This window comes from Neofelis nebulosa, chromosome 8 (assembly GCF_028018385.1).
Source record: "Neofelis nebulosa isolate mNeoNeb1 chromosome 8, mNeoNeb1.pri, whole genome shotgun sequence".
NCBI lineage: Eukaryota > Metazoa > Chordata > Mammalia > Carnivora > Felidae > Neofelis > Neofelis nebulosa.
The window spans coordinates 129,358,497-129,379,160 of record NC_080789.1 but is presented as its reverse complement, the minus strand read 5'-3'; the positions used below and the strand labels follow the sequence as shown (position 1 = coordinate 129,379,160).

The window sequence follows — 20,664 nt, the reverse complement described above, 5'->3', positions numbered from 1 at the left end:
TTCTGTGAGATAAGACATCTCCTTCCATTTAAGCCAATCAGAGTCAGGTTCTTGGTCACCTGCTGCTGAAAATGCCTGTGTCTTTTTCACCTAGTGAACACCTTCTCAGTTTTGAGACCCTGCTCTTGTGTAGCATTGATTCACTGACTCCCTTCTTAGTGCTCCACATTTCTATTGTGGCACCTCTGCTCTATCAGCTGGACAGCAAGCCCTTAAAAGAAGGGCTTTCCCCCCAGAACTGACAGAGTCCCTGACACAACAAAGGTGAATGAATGAATGAATGAATGACCTTGGAGATAGAGATTCTCTGTGACAGCAGAAATGCTGAAACATAATTATGAGTCAAGAGAAAAAGAGAAAGGAATGGTAAAGGAGAGTGTGGAAACAGGACGTTAGGAGAGAACAAAATGGGAAAAATATGAGACTGTGAGTATGAGAAGCTGATATATGATCAAATTAAGGTTTATGAAAATTTCATTGGATGGGAAAGAAAAATCTGTGTATAATTGTATAAATTATTTTAACAGTAAGCCATAGAAATAACTATTAATGCCATTTTGGCATTTATCACCTCATAATGCAGCTGTCAATTTGCCTGAGTCCTGTCCTAATGGCAAGCAACTCAAAGGCAAGCCTAATGCTTGGGTCTTCATGGCATGCCCAGCCCTGAACCCAGCACGTGTCCAGCTCCCATTAAGGGCTGTTGAACTGAGGACTGAATGAAGACTTGAAGGCTTCAGAGTTAGATGTCACACCGATTACTGAAAGCACAAAAGAAATAACCTGCTGAACATTTTATTTGAAATTATTTTTCCCCATTAAATCGAATTACTTTTTTTCTTCTTTAACACTCTCTAGCTTAACAATAACATGTAAATCATGAGCTTTTATCTTGGATTTAGAAAGTGACCCATTAAGTAGGAAATCATGTGCTTGATACTTAAACCAGATTAACTAAAAAGGTCTTTTAGATATTGGGTTCTCTGCAATTCAACAGAAAAAAAAATTTTTTTTTTTAGCCAAAAGCATTGTAAAGCCAGAACTAGGGGAAAAAAATTAAGCCATTCTTAGCAGTGTCTTCAGTACAGCTTGGTGTCTTATTAATGTGAACAGTATTATCCATACACTTCTCCACATGCTATTAAAGTTACACAGAGTAGGAGGTAAATGCATCCCTTTGTTCTCCTCCCATTTTAATGGCATCATTATTTATATTATTAATATCCTATATTTTTTTCCTGTAATGCTTGAAGTTCTATATAGTCATTCTTTCTAATCTAGTACTAGAATCATAAAAGCTCTCATCCTCATTTTGCAAATAGGGAAACAGAAGCATGAAATGGCTAATGCTTTGCCACGTGGGAGATTCACTGAGAGGTTCAAAAAATGGACTACAAGGACAGTTGAAAGGAAACTTCCTCTGGCCAAGTTCACTTCAGAATAAATTTTTCTGGGTCTCTTATCTCAAACCTGAGTAATAAACAGCTCGTTCTTCAAGGGGAAATATCTTGAACCCTTCTCCCTAGTGTAGTCTTAAATTATTTCCATCAATTTCTAAAATAATAGATAGACCACAAATATATTGGCAGTACAAAATAAAATACCCATGGTAAAAATATATGAAGGCTCATAAGCCTCTCCCCTAATTTTTATTTTATTGATTCACCCTTTATTTAATAAACATTTGTTAAGTGCCTTCTATGTGCCAAGTACAGTTTTAGATGCCACCCGTTATAGATATAAAGACAAAAAAAAGATATAGCCCCTTCCCTTCAAGCTCTTCACAATAAGAGTCAGACACATAAACATGGGGCAGTTTAATAAGTGCTCACATAAGTGAGGTAAGCACCAAGTGCCAGTAGAGGACAGGATAGGGCACCAACTGGGAACTGGTGTTGAGGATGGTGTCAGAAATGGGGGACAGAACAGGAGCAGAATGAGCAGGACATGTCCAAAGTGTGTGGTGGGGCGGGAGGGAGAAAGCACATGGCCCGGCTGCTACTGGCAGTCATTTCATAACCACAAATGGAACCACTTGTAGGGTGAAGCCCATGTTACGGATGGCTGAGCAGGGAGATGGAAGAATCTAGATGGTTGATGGCTTCATTGAACTGAACTGCTGAATCAGTCAACACTAAAGTCACCCTACCTCAGAGCTTGTTTTTAAGTGAAAGAATACATTTCCATATTGTCTAAATTTAAGTAGGGTTTTCTGTCTCTTGCAGCTAAAAGCATCCTAAGCGATTCAGTAGAGGAGGTTTAGGGGGAAAGATAGTTCATTTCTGCACACATTGAATTTGAAATGGCTGTCGGTCCACCTGGAGATTTCCCAGGGACAGGTGGGTCTGACCGTCCTTGTCGAAACAGTGATTGTTTTAAAATAACCTCAGCATAGGGGAGCCTGGGTGTCTCAGTCGGTTAAGCCTCCGACTCTTGATTTCCACTTGGGTCATGATCTCACATTCATTAGATTGAGCCTCAGGTCGGGCTCTGTGCTGACAGTTGGACCCTGCTTGGGATCCTCTTTCTCACTCTCTCTATGCCCCTCCCCTGCTTGCGCTCTTGCTCGCTCACTCTCTCTCTCTCAAAATAAATAATAAATTTAAAAAACATAACCTCCGCATAAACACTTTGAATATCTATCCCATAAGGATAGTTAGTTGCACTTGAAGTAGCTCCATGGCATCCTCAACAACCCAGATGCTTTCTTGCCTTCCTGCTCTGCAATCTCTAGATTACTTGCTTTTATTCATAGGTTTGTTCTCTCCTCTCACAAGATGGTGACAGCAGCACTAAGCATCCCATTCACACCCCAAAATGTCCAAAGGCCAAATTTGGGCACATTTTTCCTTGTTCTTTCTTGAGAGCAAACAGAGTCTCAGAGTTGATGCTCAGAGGTTGTCAGTATGTGAAGGACTCTAATCAGGGGTCTGTATTCAGACTAAGCTACACCAAGCACTTCAAATGAGGTTAGCTATGTCTGAACAAGAGGATCCACCAATTAGGATAAGATTTTGGAAATCATTTTTCACTTGTGAAATGAATGGTATTCAAGTTATGTAACTGATCAGCCTTTTTGCCTTTGCAAAATGAAGTATAAGAATGTGGCAAGTTCAGAAATCCAACTCCCTTATAGTAAAATCCTGGACTCTGATTTTGGTCCTGGACTCTAATTAGCAGAGGATACCTTCACCCCCTCTGAATAGAAGATTTGTTGGTTTTGCCATTAGAAAATTGTTGTGTTCCTACACATCATTTTAATTGTGCAAGGGGCCACTGTGTAAAAGAACAGAAGCTGGGGAACTTCTTCCAGCTCACAGGATCAAGGAATATGCCTCTTTTGGGGCCTGCTTGGCAAAAAACATCTGTACCTGTGGCAGAATTCATGTGAAGCTTTCTTTATTGCAACATACCATCACGGAGCATGTTGTGAATGGGTAGGCATAGCCCCTACCTGCCTCTAATAGTTGGAGGATACCAATGTTTACTGGACAATTTTGAATGGTCAAAAGAACTCAGAATAACGTGTAACTCCACTACACCAAGTTACTTCTCCCTACAGAGACTCAAGTATTATACATACAGGTCAGAGGAGTCCTGGTAGAAGTTCAAAGAACCATCTTTCCTGCAGACAGACCTCCTGGAATCCTAGGAAAGGACCTGAGAATGAGAGCCTTCTGAGAGAGCCATTGCTTCACTCCATACCAGGGTCTAATTATTTGGTCTTTTTTGTCCATCGCTGCTTCAGGTGTGTTTCTCCTGAAACACCCAGATCAGTCAAAAAGGCAAACAATTCCCAGATAAGAGGACTCTTACTGGTTCAGGGTATGTGCATGGATGCTCTCCCTCAAGTTCTTCCTTAAATAGCCTCCCACGTACCCTTTATGGGGCTTCTACTGCACAATTTTCTCACGCCCTCTATTCACCATCAGCACTTCCTGGCCAGCAACTGCCCAGCTCAACACCTCCCCTTATCTCCCCCTAGGTCTCCAGAACTTACCCACTTAATAACTGAAAGTTATACTCTTCCCACCATCCCCAGCCCTTGGCAACAAGCACTCTGTTAGTATGAGGACAACTTTTTTAGCTTCCACATATAAGTGAAATCATAAAGTATTTGTCTTTCTGTGTCTGGCTTATTTCACTTAACATATGTCCTCCAGGTTTATCCATGTTGTCACAAATGACAGAATTCTACTCTGTTATATACGTGTGTGTGTGTGTGTGTGTGTGTGTGTGTGTGTGTGTGTGGTTATATTTTCTTTATCCATTCACCCATTGACAGACACTCAAATTGTTTCTATGTCTTGTGTAGTATGAATAATGCTGCAGTGAACATAGTGCAAATATCTCTTCAACAAAGTGATTTTATTTCCTTTGGATATGTACCTAGAAGAAAAGATTGATGGATTATATGGTAGTTCTAGTTTTAATTTTCTGAGGAATTGCCATACTGTTTCCATTAATGCCTCTACCAGTTGACATTCCCATCAACAGTGTGTAAGTGATAAACATTACCTTTTCTCCTGTCCTTCTGGCTTTTTGATAACTGCCATCCTAATAGATGTGAAATGATATGTCATTGTGGCTTTGATTTATATTTCCATGATGATTAGTAGTACTGAGCATCTTTTCATATACCCATTGGCCATTTTTACATCTTCTTTGGTAAAATGTCTATACAGGGCCTTTACCCATCTTTTAATTGGGTCATTTGGTTTTTTTGCTATTGAGTTGTATGAGTGCCTTATATATTTTGGATATTAGCCCCTTACCAGATACATGGTTTGCCAATATTTTCTCCCAATCTATAGATTGCCTTTTAATCTTATTGACTATTTCCTTTGCTATGCAGAAGCTTTTTAGTTTTATGCACAGGCATACCTTAAAGATATGTAGGTTTAGTTCCAGACTACTGCAATAGAGCAAATAGCACAAAAAATGAGTCAAATGAATTTTTTTGTTTCCTAGTGCATATAAAAGTTAAGCTTACACTGTACTGTAGTCTATTTACAGTGTGCAATAACATTATGTCTAAAAAAACAATTCCATACTTTAATTAAAAAATACTTTATTGCTAAAAAATGCTAACTGTCATCTGAGCTTTCATCACATCATAATCTTTTTGCTGATAGAGGGTCTTGCCTCGATGTTAATGGCTGCTGACTGATCGGGGGGGGTGCCTGTGGCAATTTCTTAAAATAAGACAGCAATGAAATCTGGCACATTGATTGGCTATTCCTTTCATGAATGATCTCTCTGTATCACATGCTGCAGTTTGAGTGCATTCTACCCATTGTGTATTCTTGGTGCCTTTGGCAAAGATTTTTTTGAACATACATGGGCGACTTTTAAAAAAAGAGATAAATTTGAATTAGCTCTAATGACAAGTGTATATATATCACATTTGAATTTTTATAAGAGTATGCATTGTTTTATATAAAAAAAAGTATTAAAGGCAGTTTATGATTTCCAAATTGCAGTACATTAATTACCCTTAGTAATAAGTAATGTACGACACATCTTTTTGAGATTTGGTGCTTTAAGTTACAGAAACTGATTCTCCTTATGGGGGTGGTCTTTTTGAGGGAAAGTTTCTCTTTTTCTGTGGACAACCAAATTATGCCAGTGTATTTAGTTTCTAACAGTTGCCTGAGTTGTCATTTTCTCTTTAACTAAACGGGGGATACCCACAAAACATCTTGCCACAACAAAATCATAAACACTTCCCATGGCAGTCCTATGCCCCTTGTAGAGACTCTCCCCCTTCCTCTAAATCCCCAAATTTCCAAACTCTCACCTCCCCTGGTACAGAATTACAAAACCACGTGTGTCAACCTCACATCAGGAGTGTTAACTTAGTGAGCTCTATTTTCTTTGGAAAGGAGGAACTGTGAATGTAAAACTAAAGGCAGTTCAGATCAGGTTAACATGTGTCCTTGGCTGGGGGAAAAAAACCACCTCTAATTTACCATGATTAATATAGCACATTCTTTCAACTAGCCCCTGTGGGTCCTGGAGCAGAAGAAATGTTCATTTCCAGCATACCCAATGAGTAGAATAGTGGAATTTTTTAAACTGAGGTACAATTGCATGTTATATAATCAAGAGAATGGAAACTCTAACACTACAGATCCAAGTATTGAGGGAAAATGGGTCTAATCAATGAATTGGCATCTTTTTGGTAGCTCTTTGGTGTGACACTCCAGGCCAGTGACTATGAACAAAGTAAACCTTGCTCTTTTGTTACCACCTGTGAAAATGAGGGCAAAAGATCAAGTAGGTCATGGGAAGATTGCCAGATTCTCTCTGATGAGCTAGAAATAGACGCAGCTCAAAAGTGGGCTGACCTCTTCCTTTTGTACTTCTCGCTCTCCAACATATCTACACCTACTTAGATAATATTTATCATTCTTATTTGAATTGTAAATGCCAGAGTAACCTCACTTGAAAATTATGCTTTAAAATTTGATGAAATTATACACTCAACTTTTATTTCTTAGCTTGGAATATATATGCCCCTCAGCTCTAAATTTTCCGAAAATTTTGCATTTTTACCATTCTCTGTAGTCTTTTATGGACAATCTCCAATAGTCAAAGCTGTGCAATGTAAATTTTCATGGTGTTATGAGGATAATTTATTTTCTTTCATTCTAAGAGAAGCCAGGAAGCTATCTCTTTTCCAGTTGGGATGAAACTGAATATCTGGATTGGAAAATTCCTAAGTACACTGGGTATATCATGCACTATCATGGCACTGTGTTTAACGTCTTTTGAAAGTAGAAACCTAGTGTAAGAAATTGTCACACCCTAAAATGAATGGGATGGAGTACCCAGCAGCTCATATCCCCCCTTGTTGGGAGGTAGGGAGCATGAAAAGGAACTAGAAAAGTAATATTTGCATGGATTTATAAGTTTTTTCTATTAAAAAATTTTTATATAAAATCATCTGCCTAGCAGAGAACTTCCTTAATAGGATATTTGTTTTTTTTTTTTTGTTTTTTTTTTTTTTTTTTAATTAATTTATTTTTTTTTTTAATATATGAAATTTACTGTCAAATTGGTTTCCATACAACACCCAGTGCTCATCCCAAAAGGTGCCCTCCTCAATACCCATCACCCACCCTGCCCTCCCTCCCACCCCCCATCAACCCTCAGTTTGTTCTCAGTTTTTAACAGTCTCTTATGCTTTGGCTCTCTCCCACTCTAACCTCTTTTTTTTTTTTTTTTTTTCCCTTCCCCTCCCCCATGGGTTTCTGTTACGTTTCTCAGGATCCACATAAGAGTGAAACCATATGGTATCTGTCTTTCTCTGTATGGCTTATTTCACTTAGCATCACACTCTCCAGTTCCATCCATGTTGCTACAAAAGGCCATATTTCATTTTTTCTCATTGCCACGTAATATTCCATTGTGTATATAAACCACAATTTCTTTATCCATTCATCAGTTGATGGACATTTAGGCTCTTTCCATAATTTGGCTATTGTTGAGAGTGCTGCTATAAACATTGGGGTACAAGTGCCCCTATGCATCAGTACTCCTGTATCCCTTGGATAAATTCCTAGCAGTGCTATTGCTGGGTCATAGGGTAGGTCTATTTTTAATTTTCTGAGGAACCTCCACACTGCTTTCCAGAGCGGCTGCACCAATTTGCATTCCCACCAACAGTGCAAGAGGGTTCCCATTTCTCCACATCCTCTCCAGCATCTATAGTCTCCTGATTTGTTCATTTTGGCCACTCTGACTGGCGTGAGGTGGTATCTGAGTGTGGTTTTGATTTGTATTTCCCTGATGAGGAGCGACATTGAACATCTTTTCATGTGCCTGTTGGCCATCCGGATGTCTTCTTTAGAGAAGTGTCTATTCATGTTTTCTGCCCATTTCTTCACTGGGTTATTTGTTTTTCGGGTGTGGAGTTTGATGAGCTCTTTATAGATTTTGGATACTAGCCCTTTGTCCGATGTGACATTTGCAAATATCTTTTCCCATTCCGTTGGTTGCCTTTTAGTTTTGTTGGTTGTTTCCTTTGCTGTGCAGAAGCTTTTTATCTTCATAAGGTCCCAGTAATTCACTTTTGCTTTTAATTCCCTTGCCTTTGGGGATGTGCCGAGTAAGAGATTGCTACGGCTGAGGTCAGAGAGGTCTTTTCCTGCTTTCTCCTCTAAGGTTTTGATGGTTTCCTGTCTCACATTCAGGTCCTTTATCCATTTTGAGTTTATTTTTGTGAATGGTGTGAGAAAGTGGTCTAGTTTCAACCTTCTGCATGTTGCTGTCCAGTTCTCCCAGCACCATTTGTTAAAGAGACTGTCTTTTTTCCATTGGATGTTCTTTCCTGCTTTGTCAAAAATGAGTTGGCCATACGTTTGTGGGTCTAGTTCTGGGGTTTCTATTCGATTCCATTGGTCTATGTGTCTGTTTTTATGCCAATACCATGCTGTCTTGATGATGACAGCTTTGTAGTAGAGGCTAAAGTCTGGGATTGTGATGCCTCCTGCTTTGGTCTTCTTCTTCAAAATTACTTTGGCTATTCGGGGCCTTTTGTGGTTCCATATGAATTTTAGGATGGCTTGTTCTAGTTTCAAGAAGAATGCTGGTGCAATTTTGATTGGGATTGCATTGAATGTGTAGATAGCTTTGGGTAGTATTGACATTTTGACAATATTTATTCTTCCAATCCATGAGCAGGGAATGTCTTTCCATTTCTTTATATCTTCTTCAATTACCTGCATAAGCTTTCTATAGTTTTCAGCATACAGATCTTTTACATCTTTGGTTAGATTTATTCCTAGGTATTTTATGCTTCTTGGTGCAATTGTGAATGGGATTAGTTTCTTTATTTGTCTTTCTGTGGCTTCATTGTTAGTGTATAAGAATGCAACTGATTTCTGTACATTGATTTTGTATCCTGCAACTTTGCTGAATTCATGTATCAGTTCTAGCAGACTTTTGGTGGAGTCTATCGGATTTTCCATGTATAATATCTTGTCATCTGCAAAAAGCGAAAGCTTGACTTCATCTTTGCCAATTTGGATGCCTTTGATTTCTTTTTGTTGTCTGATTGCTGATGCTAGAACTTCCAGCACTATATTAAACAACAGCGGTGAGAGTGGGCATCCCTGTCTTGTTCCTGATCTCAGGGAAAAAGCTCTCAGTTTTTCCCCATTGAGGATGATGTTAGCTGTGGGCTTTTCATAAATGGCTTTTATGATCTTTAAGTATGTTCCTTCTATCCCGACTTTCTCAAGGGTTTTTATTAAGAAAGGGTGCTGGATTTTGTCAAAGGCCTTTTCTGCATCGATTGACAGGATCATATGGTTCTTCTCTTTTTTTTTGTTAATGTGATGTATCACGTTGATCGATTTGCGAATGTTGAACCAGCCCTGCATCCCAGGAATGAATCCCACTTGATCATGGTGAATAATCCTTTTTATATGCTGTTGAATTCGATTTGCTAGTATCTTATTGAGAATTTTTGCATCCATATTCATCAGGGATATTGGCCTGTAGTTCTCTTTTTTTACTGGGTCTCTGTCTGGTTTAGGAATCAAAGTAATACTGGCTTCATAGAATGAGTCTGGAAGTTTTCCTTCCCTTTCTATTTCTTGGAATAGCTTGAGAAGGATAGGTATTATCTCTGCTTTAAATGTCTGGTAGAACTCCCCTGGGAAGCCATCTGGTCCTGGACTCTTATTTGTTGGGAGATTTTTGATAACCGATTCAATTTCTTCGCTGGTTATGGGTCTGTTCAAGCTTTCTATTTCCTCCTGATTGAGTTTTGGAAGAGTGTGGGTGTTTAGGAATTTGTCCATTTCTTCAAGGTTGTCCAATTTGTTGGCATATAATTTTTCATAGTATTCCCTGATAATTGTTTGTATCTCTGAGGGATTGGTTGTAATATTTCCATTTTCATTCATGATTTTATCTATTTGGGTCATCTCCCTTTTCTTTTTGAGAAGCCTGGCTAGAGGTTTGTCAATTTTGTTTATTTTTTCAAAAAACCAACTCTTGGTTTCGTTGATCTGCTCTACAGTTTTTTTAGATTCTATATTATTTATTTCTGCTCTGATCTTTATGATTTCTCTTCTTCTGCTGGGTTTAGGCTGCCTTTGCTGTTCTGCTTCTATTTCCTTTAGGTGTGCTGTTAGATTTTGTATTTGGGATTTTTCTTGTTTCTTGAGATAGGCCTGGATTGCAATGTATTTTCCTCTCAGGACTGCCTTCGCTGCATCCCAAAGCGTTTGGATTGTTGTATTTTCATTTTCGTTTGTTTCCATATATTTTTTAATTTCTTCTCTAATTGCCTGGTTGACCCACTCATTCGTTAGTAGGGTGTTCTTTAACCTCCATGCTTTTGGAGGTTTTCCAGACTTTTTCCTGTGGTTGATTTCAAGCTTCATAGCATTGTGGTCTGAAAGTATGCATGGTATAATTTCAATTCTTGTAAACTTATGAAGGGCTGTTTTGTGACCCAGTATATGATCTATCTTGGAGAATGTTCCATGTGCACTTGAGAAGAAAGTATATTCTGTTGCTTTGGGATGCAGAGTTCTAAATATATCTGTCAAGTCCATCTGATCCAATGTATCATTCAGGGCCCTTGTTTCTTTATTGACTGTGTGTCTAGATGATCTATCCATTTCTGTAAGTGGGGTGTTAAAGTCCCCTGCAATGACCACATTCTTATCAATAAGGTTGCTTATGTTTATGAGTAACTGTTTTATATATCTGGGGGCTCCGGTATTTGGCGCATAGACATTTATAATTGTTAGCTCTTCCTGATGGATAGACCCTGTAATTATTATATAATGCCCTTCTTCATCTCTTGTTACAGCCTTTAATTTAAAGTCTAGTTTGTCTGATATAAGTATGGCTACTCCAGCTTTCTTTTGGCTTCCAGTAGCATGATAAATAGTTCTCCATCCCCTCACTCTCAATCTAAAGGTGTCCTCAGATCTCAAATGAGTCTCTTGTAGACAGCAAATAGATGGGTCTTGTTTTTTTATCCATTCTGATACCCTATGTCTTTTGGTTGGTGCATTTAATCCATTTACATTCAGTGTTATTATAGAAAGATACGGGTTTAGAGTCATTGTGATGTCTGTATGTTTTATGCTTGTAGTGATGTCTCTGGTACTTTGTCTCACAGGATCCCCCTTAGGATCTCTTGTAGGGCTGGTTTCGTGGTGACAAATTCCTTCAGTTTTTGTTTGTTTGGGAAGACCTTTATCTCTCCTTCTATTCTAAATGACAGACTTGCTGGATAAAGGATTCTCGGCTGCATATTTTTTCTGTTTAGCACACTGAAGATATCGTGCCAAGCCTTTCTGGCCTGCCAAGTTTCAAAGGAGAGATCAGTCACGAGTCTTATAGGTCTCCCTTTATATGTGAGGGCACGTTTATCCCTTGCTGCTTTCAGAATTTTCTCTTTATCCTTGTATTTTGCCAGTTTCACTATGATATGTCGTGCAGAAGATCGATTCAAGTTACGTCTGAAGGGAGTTCTCTGTGCCTCTTGGATTTCAATGCCTTTTTCCTTCCCCAGTTCAGGGAAGTTCTCAGCTATAATTTCTTCAAGTACCCCTTCAGCACCTTTCCCTCTCTCTTCCTCCTCTGGGATACCAATTATGCGTATATTATTTCTTTTTAGTGTATCACTTAGTTCTCTAATTTTCCCCTCATACTCCTGGATTTTTTTATCTCTCTTTCTTTCAGCTTCCTCTTTTTCCATAACTTTATCTTCTAGTTCACCTATTCTCTCCTCTGCCTCTTCAATCCGAGCCGTCGTGGTTTCCATTTTGTTTTGCATTTCGTTTAAAGCGTTTTTCAGCTCCTCGTGACTGTGCCTTAGTCCCTTGATCTCTGTAGCAAGAGATTCTCTGCTGTCCTGTATACTGTTTTCAAGCCCAGCGATTAATTTTATGACTATTATTCTAAATTCACTTTCTGTTATATTATTTAAATCCTTTTTGATCAGTTCATTAGCTGTTGTTATTTCCTGGAGATTCTTCTGAGGGGAATTCTTCCGTTTGGTCATTTTGGATAGTCCCTGGAGTGGTGAGGACCTGCAGGGCACTTCCCCCGTGCTGTGGTGTATAACTGGAGTTGGTGGGCGGGGCCGCAGTCCGACCTGATATCTGCCCCCAGCCCACCGCTGGGGCCACAGTCAGACTGGTGTGTGCCTTCTCTTCCCCTCTCCTAGGGGCGGGATTCACTGTGGGGTGGTGTGGCCCGTCTGGTCTACTTGCACACTGCCAGGCTTGTGGTGCTGGGGAGCTGGCGTATTAGCTGGGGTGGTTAGGCAAGGTGCACGGGGGCGGGAGGGGCAGGCTTAGCTCGCTTCTCCTTAGGTGATCCACTTCAGGAGGCGCCCTGTGGCAGCGGGAGGGAGTCAGATCCACTGCCGGAGGTTTGGCTCCGCAGAAGCACAGAGTTGGGTGTTTGCGCGGAGCGAGCAAGTTCCCTGGCAGGAACTGGTTCTCTTTGGGATTTTGGCTGGGGGATGGGCGGGGGAGATGGTGCTGGCGAGCGCCTTTGTTCCCCGCCAAGCTGAGCTCTGCCGTCCGGGGGCTCAGCAGCTCTCCCTCCCTTTGTCCTCCAGCCTTCCCGCTTTCTGAGCAGAGCTGTTAACTTATGACCTCCCAGACGCTAAGTCGCGCTTGCTGTCGGAACACAGTCCGTCCGGCCCCTCCGCTTTTGCCAGCCCGACTCGGGGGCTCTGCTTGGCCGGCGAGCCGCCCCTCCGCCCCGGCTCCCTCCCGCCAGTCCGTGGAGCGCGCACCGCCTCGCCGCCCTTCCTACCCTCTTCCGTGGGCCTCTCGTCTGCGCTTGGCTCCGGAGACTCCGTTCTGCTAATCCTCTGGCGGTTTTCTGGGTTATTTAGGCAGGTATAGGTGGAATCTAAGTGATCAGCAGGACGCGCGGTGAGCCCAGCATCCTCCTACGCCGCCATCTTCCGGAACTCTCAGGATATTTGTTTTTATACATAGTCTAAAATTGTGTTCTCTTCTATTTTGGCCCATAAGAAAAGGAAGGGAAGATTTCCTTATAAAGAAATGCAGGAAAACTGATTTGTACCAGAAAATGGAAATGCAGCGTAGCAGAGTTGCTACCAATAATGCTTATAGAAGGGGGATGTGGAGTTAACAGTGGGATGAGGGATGATAGATGTTCACACACAAGTTTAAAATATGCTTCTAAGTAGTACTACCCTCTGCAGATGGTACTCTCAAGGATCAACTTCAAGATAACTTTAAGACATTAAAAATCAAAATAAATTTGTTGAATGAGATCACTTGCCTGTAGAGGTGAATAGCTCCAGGAGCTTTTCTGTTAATAGGTATCCAGGAGTCTCTCCAACACCAAATTCAAATTAGCGTGGCCTTGATGTAGCTCCAACAGAACATGACTGGAATCTGATTCTAACCAAGGAAGCTGAAACCCAATTAATTAAACTATCCCAGGTCTTAACAAAGACTGTGCCAAGAAAAGAAGGGTGGGCATGGAGCCTAGACAAGGAGAGCTGAATAAGCAGCTATTTAGTTATTGGTAGCATGAGTTCTGCACTGGCCAAGGAAGTCTTGCTTTGACTGGTTGAATTGAGCTTCCTATCTGCTAAAAAGGTTACCCTTAGAGTGGAAATGATTCAGATTTCTTACCTCCACTGAGTCCTAGTTTCCCCGTCAGTAAGAACAGTAGGAGATAAGTTCCAAGAGGCAATAGGGTATACTTTGTATAGGGTCTGCGGGCCACCATGAAGACGTGATTAATATTTTAGGGAACCGCAGAGGCTTCGGAAAGTTTTGAGTGAGGAGTGATTGGGATTATCAGGAACTAACACTGCAAAAGGATTAGAAGTATCAAATTAGCTAATCCATGTAAGGCCTTAGCACCATGCCTAGTCTATTAATAGTGCTCAATAACTGGTAATCATGATTATAATTACCATACTTCAGTGATGCTATCAAAGTAGCTCCTCTTCACCAAGACTAAATCATGAAGAAATAGAAAATCTGAATAGACCTATAACTAGTAAGGAAATTAAATCAGTAACCAAAAAACCTTCCAACAAAGAAAAGCATTGGACCAGATGGTGTCACTGGTGAATTCTACCAAATGTGTAAATAATTAACATCAGCCCTTCTCAAACTCTTCCAAAACAAATTGAAGAGGAAGGAACACTTCCTAAATAATTCTGTGTGGCCAACATTACCCTGATACCCAACTTAGACAGAGGCATTGTAAGAAAAGAAAACTAGAGGCCAATATCCCTGATGACAATTGATGCAAAACTCCTCAACAAAATCATAGTAAGCAGAATGCCATCCACATGTTAAGAAGATTACACCATGACAAAGTGGGATTTATCCCTGGAATCTAAGGATAGTTCAACATACAAAATAGCAATCACTGTAACACACCACATTAACAGAATAAAGAGGAAAAATTATCATATCAATTGATTCAGAAAAAGCACTGACCAACTTTAACTGTCTTTCATGATGAAAATACACAACAGAATAGGAATAGAAGGAAACTACTTCAATACAATAAAAGCCGTATTTGAAAAACCCATGTTGTGCTCAATGGTAGCATCAGACCCAATGATGAAAGACTGAAAGTTTATTTTCTAAGATCAGGAACAAGACAAAGATGTTAACTTTTGCCCTTCTATCCAACACAGTATTGTTGAGTAGCATTCCAAATTCCAGTCAATTAGACAAGAAATAGAAATAAAAGGCATCCAAATTGTAAAGGAAGAAGTAAAATTATCTGTTCACAAATGATATACTCTTATATGTAGAAACCATAAAGATTACACACACACACACACACACACACCATTAGAAGTAATAAATGAGGGGCACCTGGGTGGTTCAGTCGGCTAAGTGTCCGACTCTTGATTTTGGCTCAGGTCATGATCTTGTGGCTCATGAGTTCGAGCCCTGCATTGGGCTCTGCACTGGCAGTGTGGAGCCTGCTTGGGATTCTCTCTCTCCTCCTCTCTTCCTCTGTAACCCTCCCACTCCCCCACTCTCACACACACATTCTATCTCTCTAAAAATAAATAAATAAATTTTTAAAAAGAAATAATAAATGAATTCAGCAAAATTGCAGAACACAAAACACATGGACAAAAATCAATTGTATTTCTGTACACCAACATGAGCAATCTGAAAAGGAAATTAAGAAAACAATTTCATTTACAATAGCATCAAAAAGAATAAAATACTTGGAGATAAACTTAGCTGAAGAGTCAAAAGACTTTTATACTATAAGCTACAAAATATTGCTGAAAGTAATTAAAGAAGACACAAATAAATGGAAAGATAAACTGTGTTCATGGATTGGAAGACCCAATATTGTTAAGATGTCAGTACTACTCACAGCAGTCTAACTAGTCACTGTAATCCCTGTCAAAATCCAAATGATGTTTTTTTGCAGAAGTAGGAAAAAAAATCCATCCTGAAATTCATATGGAATCCCAAATAGCCAAAACAATCTTGAAAAGGAAGAACAAAGTTGGAGGTCTCACACTTACTGGTTTCAAAACTTACTACAAAGCTATAGTAATCAAAACATTGTGCTACTGGCATAAAAAACAAACACATAAACCAATGAAATGTAATAGAGAGTCCAGAAATAAACCTTCATATATATGGTGAATTGACTTTTCACAAGGGTGCCAAGATCATTAATGGAAAAAGGACAAATTTTTCAACAAATGGTGTTGGGAAAATTGGATATCGACATGCAAAAGAATTCATTTGGACCCTTACTCAAAATGGATCAAAGATCTAAATGTAATAGCTAAAACTATAAAACTCTTAGAGGAATGCATAGAGAAAAAGCTTGACGGTATTAGATTTGGCAGTGATTTACTGAATGTGACACTAAAAGCATAGGCAACAAAACAAAAAATAGACAAATTGGACTTTGTCAAAATTAAAATTTTTGTACATCAAAGGACACTATCCACAGAATGAAAAGGCAGCCCACAGAATGGGAGAAAAATATTTGCAAATCATATATATCTGACAAGGGATTAATATTAAAAATATTTAAAGAATTCCTATAATTCAACAACAACAAAACAACTCAATTTAAAAAAAAGACAAAGGCCTTGAATAGACATTTCTCCAAAGAAGATCACAAGTGACCAGTAAGCACATGAAAAGAAGCTCAATATCACATTAATCATTAGGGAAATGAAAATCAAAACCACAACAAGATACCACTTCATTCCCATTATCATAGCTATTGTCAAAACAAATGAACAAAAACTTTAGAAACAATTGGTGGCATGAGCGTGGAGAAATTGGAGCCCTTGTGCATTGCTGGTGCATTTGGTACAACCACTATAGAAAACGATATGTCCATTCCTTGAAAAATTACGGATAGAATTACCATGTGACACAGCAATTCCACTTCTGGGTACATACTCAAAAGAATTGTAAACAGGGTCTTGAAGAGATATTTGTACATGCATGTCCATAACAGCATTATTCCCAGTTGCCAAAAGGTAGAAATGACCCAAATGTCCATTGACAGATGAATGTGTAAACAAAACGTGATATATACATATGATGGAATATTATTCAGCTTTAACAGGGAAGGATATTCTGACATGTTTCAACATGGATGAACCTTGAGGACATTATGCTAAGTGAAATAGGCTGGATGCAAAAGGACAAATACTGTCTGATTCCACTTACATAGGTACTGAGAATAGTTGAATTTCTAGAGACCGCAAGTATAAGGGTGGTTGCCAGTGGATGAGAAGAAGGGTAAATGGTGAATGGGGAGTTAGTGTTTTATGAATGCAGAGTCTGAGTTGGAGAAGATGAAAAGAATTCTGGAGATGGATGGTAGTGATGGTTGCACATCACTGTGGATGTCCTAATGCAACAGAACTGTATATGTAAAAATAATTAAAAATGTAAATTTTATCTTATGTATATTTTATTATAATAAAAAAAATGTAGCCCCCACTTCTCTGAGTTCATACTCTCCAACAGATTTCTGGTTATCATTTCTCTTTGTGTATAATTTTCCTGTAGAGAAAATAAATGGATGGCTTAGTAAGCCCTACCCTGACAGTCCTCCAGGCTGACAACTAAATGGTCATTCAGATTTATACATCAGGCTCTTGTAAGGGTGGGTATCAAGGAACTAGGTCTTACAGAAGGATGACTGACAAAACTGTGTTTCTTGATGGCATAACGGAGACTCAGACTCTAAAAAGCAGTGACAGCCTAAGCCTGGGGTCTAGGGATATCTTGGCTACCACTTCTCTGTCTAGCAGCAAAACCAGCCTGTTACTAAAAGCAATGGCGTTTTCAACTCCAAGATAGGCCCTGTTTCCCTTCCTTTTTATAAAACTAAATGTTTTTCGTTTTATTTATTTGAGAGAGAGACTGAGCAAGAGTGCACAAGCAGGGGCAGGGGCAGAGAGACAAGGCGGGGAGAGAGAGAGAGAAAGAGAGAGAGAGAGAGAGAGAGAGAGAGAATGAATCTTAAGCAGGCTCCACACTCAGCAAGGAGCCAGATGCAGGGCTCAATCCCATGACCCTGGGATCATTATCTGAGCTGAAATCAGGAGTCAGATGCTTAACTGACTGAGCCACCCAGGCACCCCCCCCAAAACTAACTTTTAGTTAAAAATACCCAGGAATGATTTCCCAAACCACAATTACCTTCTCTTCCTGTGTCAGGCAGGCTACTTTGTTGAAGTAAGAACTAGATAAAACTTACCACTGCTGTAGAAAGACTTGCTTAGTGTGGGAACTGTGTCCTTACACTGCCGACATTTAAGGGAGAGGGAGGGAGGAGGAAAATAGCACCGTTCAACTAGGAAGCAAAGTTTAAAAGAATAAGGTAGAACCCCTTCTTCTCTGTATATTCCAGCCTCCCTTGTCTTCCCAAGGGTAGGAAAGGAGTCTCTTCCTTGTGCTGTTATGGTGTCTATTGCTGACCCATAAACCTTCTCATATTGCATTGATACCACCTGTTTACTGTATCTCCCACTGGAATGGAGGGAACTTCATAAACTCTGTCTTTAGTCTTTGTTTCCTCAGAGCTAGGGCTGTCCTGGCACACAGTAAGAACATGATAACTCTTGGCCAGAAAAATAAACAGCATACTGCTGTGTTTCATTAACTCTACAATCCCACCAGTTATTAGACACTTCAATTGCAAGACCACCAAGAAAGAAAAAAAAATTACAATCAGAAGAAAACCAGGAACCATAAAACATTCCAATTTTAGGGTTATTATCACCTTGATTGCAGGCCTGGAACATGGAAGAGATAGCCACAAAAGGATTGAAGACTAATTGATATCACTTCATAAGTATAGATATGTGCACATACATCTACACCACCAAAAACCTGCTTTTTTAATTAGTTCACTTGGTCTCTCTATCTTCAGCTTTTCCTCTCAGACAAGGCATTGTTTCAGATTTTTAAAAATCACTTTCTTGTCTGAATACCAGGTAACTAAAAACAGATAGAGGGACTTGTCCCCATTTCTTAGCTTTGGTTGTGTGCTGAGGCTCAGCTCTAAAAAAGAGTATTATTTGTTGTTTCCACCAAGGCAGCTTAAATGATGAGGATCAGTGTATCACAGTGGGAAGTACTTTTGCCTCCAGGCAAGACTATAATAAAATAAGCTCATTCGTCATCTGCCGAGGGAAAACATGTCACTACAAAATTACTAGGTAATGAAAAATCTGGGCAGTCTTACGGCACTTTTAATCAGAAGATCTCAAAACAGTCCCACACTATCATCAACAAAGTCTTGTCATCAGCAGGATGCAAAGTGGAAAGTGTCCCTTTCCATTGTGTTATACACCATGAATCTAAGTTGTTTTTTTTTAAGTTAAGCAAATGAATAAAAAGCAAATAATAATGATGATGATTATATACATAGATACATTTACATACAAATACACATACACACACATGAAATTTTAATTTAATTGCATGTCTAGTGAGATCATGGACGAATATTTCATTGTAAATCCTCAAGCACCACACCAGTAATAATAAGGATCTGGGCTTCAATCCTGGCTCTTCCTCCCTTCATGACCTTGGGCAAGTGTCCTACCATCTCTAAGTGTCAGTGTCCTTATTTGTAAATGGGACTCATAAGGATATGCACCTCACTGTAACTGGGGTCCATGGAATATTCCCTGTAAAGCAGAAATACGGTGGGTGCTCTATAAATATTAGATCCCCGCTACAGAAAGAACTACAATAGAGGCCCATTTACCATGCCCGCAGACCCACTTTCCGCCCGACAGCCAGGTCTTAGTTTCATAATGTTTTCATTTCGCCACTGCCAGTTTGGTCTCACTTCCCTCCCTACCCAGTTTGGGACCTGGGCAGCTACTGTATTTACCACCGCAGGGTCCATTCTTCTTTGCCCCACCCACCTCACCTTCCTCTCTTCTTTCTATGATATCCTCAGGCCAGGATTGTTATGATGACCTCAGCTCCAGTCTTCTCAACTTTAATCCATCCTACATAGCTGTACCTGTTCATGAAATCCTAAGCATGACATTTCTCTGTTCAAAATTCTTAAAGCTTCCCCACTGCCTACTAAATTCAGTTCTGACCACAGCATTCAAGACATCCCACTTTTGCCTTCAATCTACCTTTCCAAGGTACCTCTCCAATTTAGCCAATCTGATGTACCTGTCCCTATGCTACATTCCCCCACATCATTTTACTCACACAATTTTCTTCTATTGCAATGTCTTCCCCTTCATCTCTACCTTTAAAAATCCTAACCCACCTTCTAAAAAACCAGTCTCAAATTCGACCTCCCCTGCAATGTACCTTTCCAACCTCCTTTCAACTGTCTCACGTGTGTCTTCTTTGGGACACTTATATTTCATCTTGCATTGAGGTTGTTTCCATCATAAGGCCTGCCTCACCTCTGTAGTCTATCCATGCCTTTGCTCATACTAGTGGGCAATTAATATGGATGTCACTCTGCTGTGTTTAATTGGTTATATTTGAATACACGTATTTACTTTGAGTCCCTGTATCACATATGCCACTAAAACAGGAAGATAAAATAAAATCAACCCTTTGTATGTGCTGCTGTATTTAGCAATATAGGGTGGGTCCTAGGTTGCTGGAATCAAATGGTACATCATTGGTTCCTTTAACATGCAACAAATAAAAATTTGGCCATGATGTCCACTCAGCTAACTACAGTACTACTAAAAATATCTTAATCTGCATGTGTATATAAACTGAAAATTGACCAACAAATGTTTTGGTTTTTGTTTACTTTTTGAGGTTTTGATTTAGTGGTGCTAGGGGAAAAACAAAAACAAAAACAAACCATTACAGTTCTTGCTATAACAGAGGGTTTGGTGAAATCCTCTGTCCAATCTCAGAATAGAAGGATGTAGAAAATAGAGCTGAGCTTCAGTAATTTAAGATAAGCATGTAAAATATCAAATGAAACTATTTTTAAAAACATGTTTTAACCCTATCTTCACTGTTTTGCAGTTTTCAATGCTAATGAGTCTTCTTGGTGACCAAGTCAGACAAAATATGTTAGACTAGATGGAAAAAAAATGATTTTTGAAAAATCAGAATGTCTTAGTAATGGATCCCCAAATAGTTCACAGTTTTTTAAGTCTGGTCC

General features: G+C 39.5%; 1 long non-coding RNA gene across 2 annotated transcripts in view; it reads left to right on the top strand.

Annotated features, from left to right (window-relative positions):
* The first annotated feature begins 341 nt into the window (after positions 1 to 341).
* The window catches only part of LOC131483574 (uncharacterized), a 67,684-nt gene continuing 47,361 nt past the window's right edge, over positions 342 to 20,664 (top strand). For both annotated transcript variants that reach the window (XR_009247775.1, XR_009247774.1), the window contains exon 1: positions 342 to 426. This is a non-coding gene — a long non-coding RNA (uncharacterized LOC131483574). The remainder of the gene's footprint in view (positions 427 to 20,664) is intronic.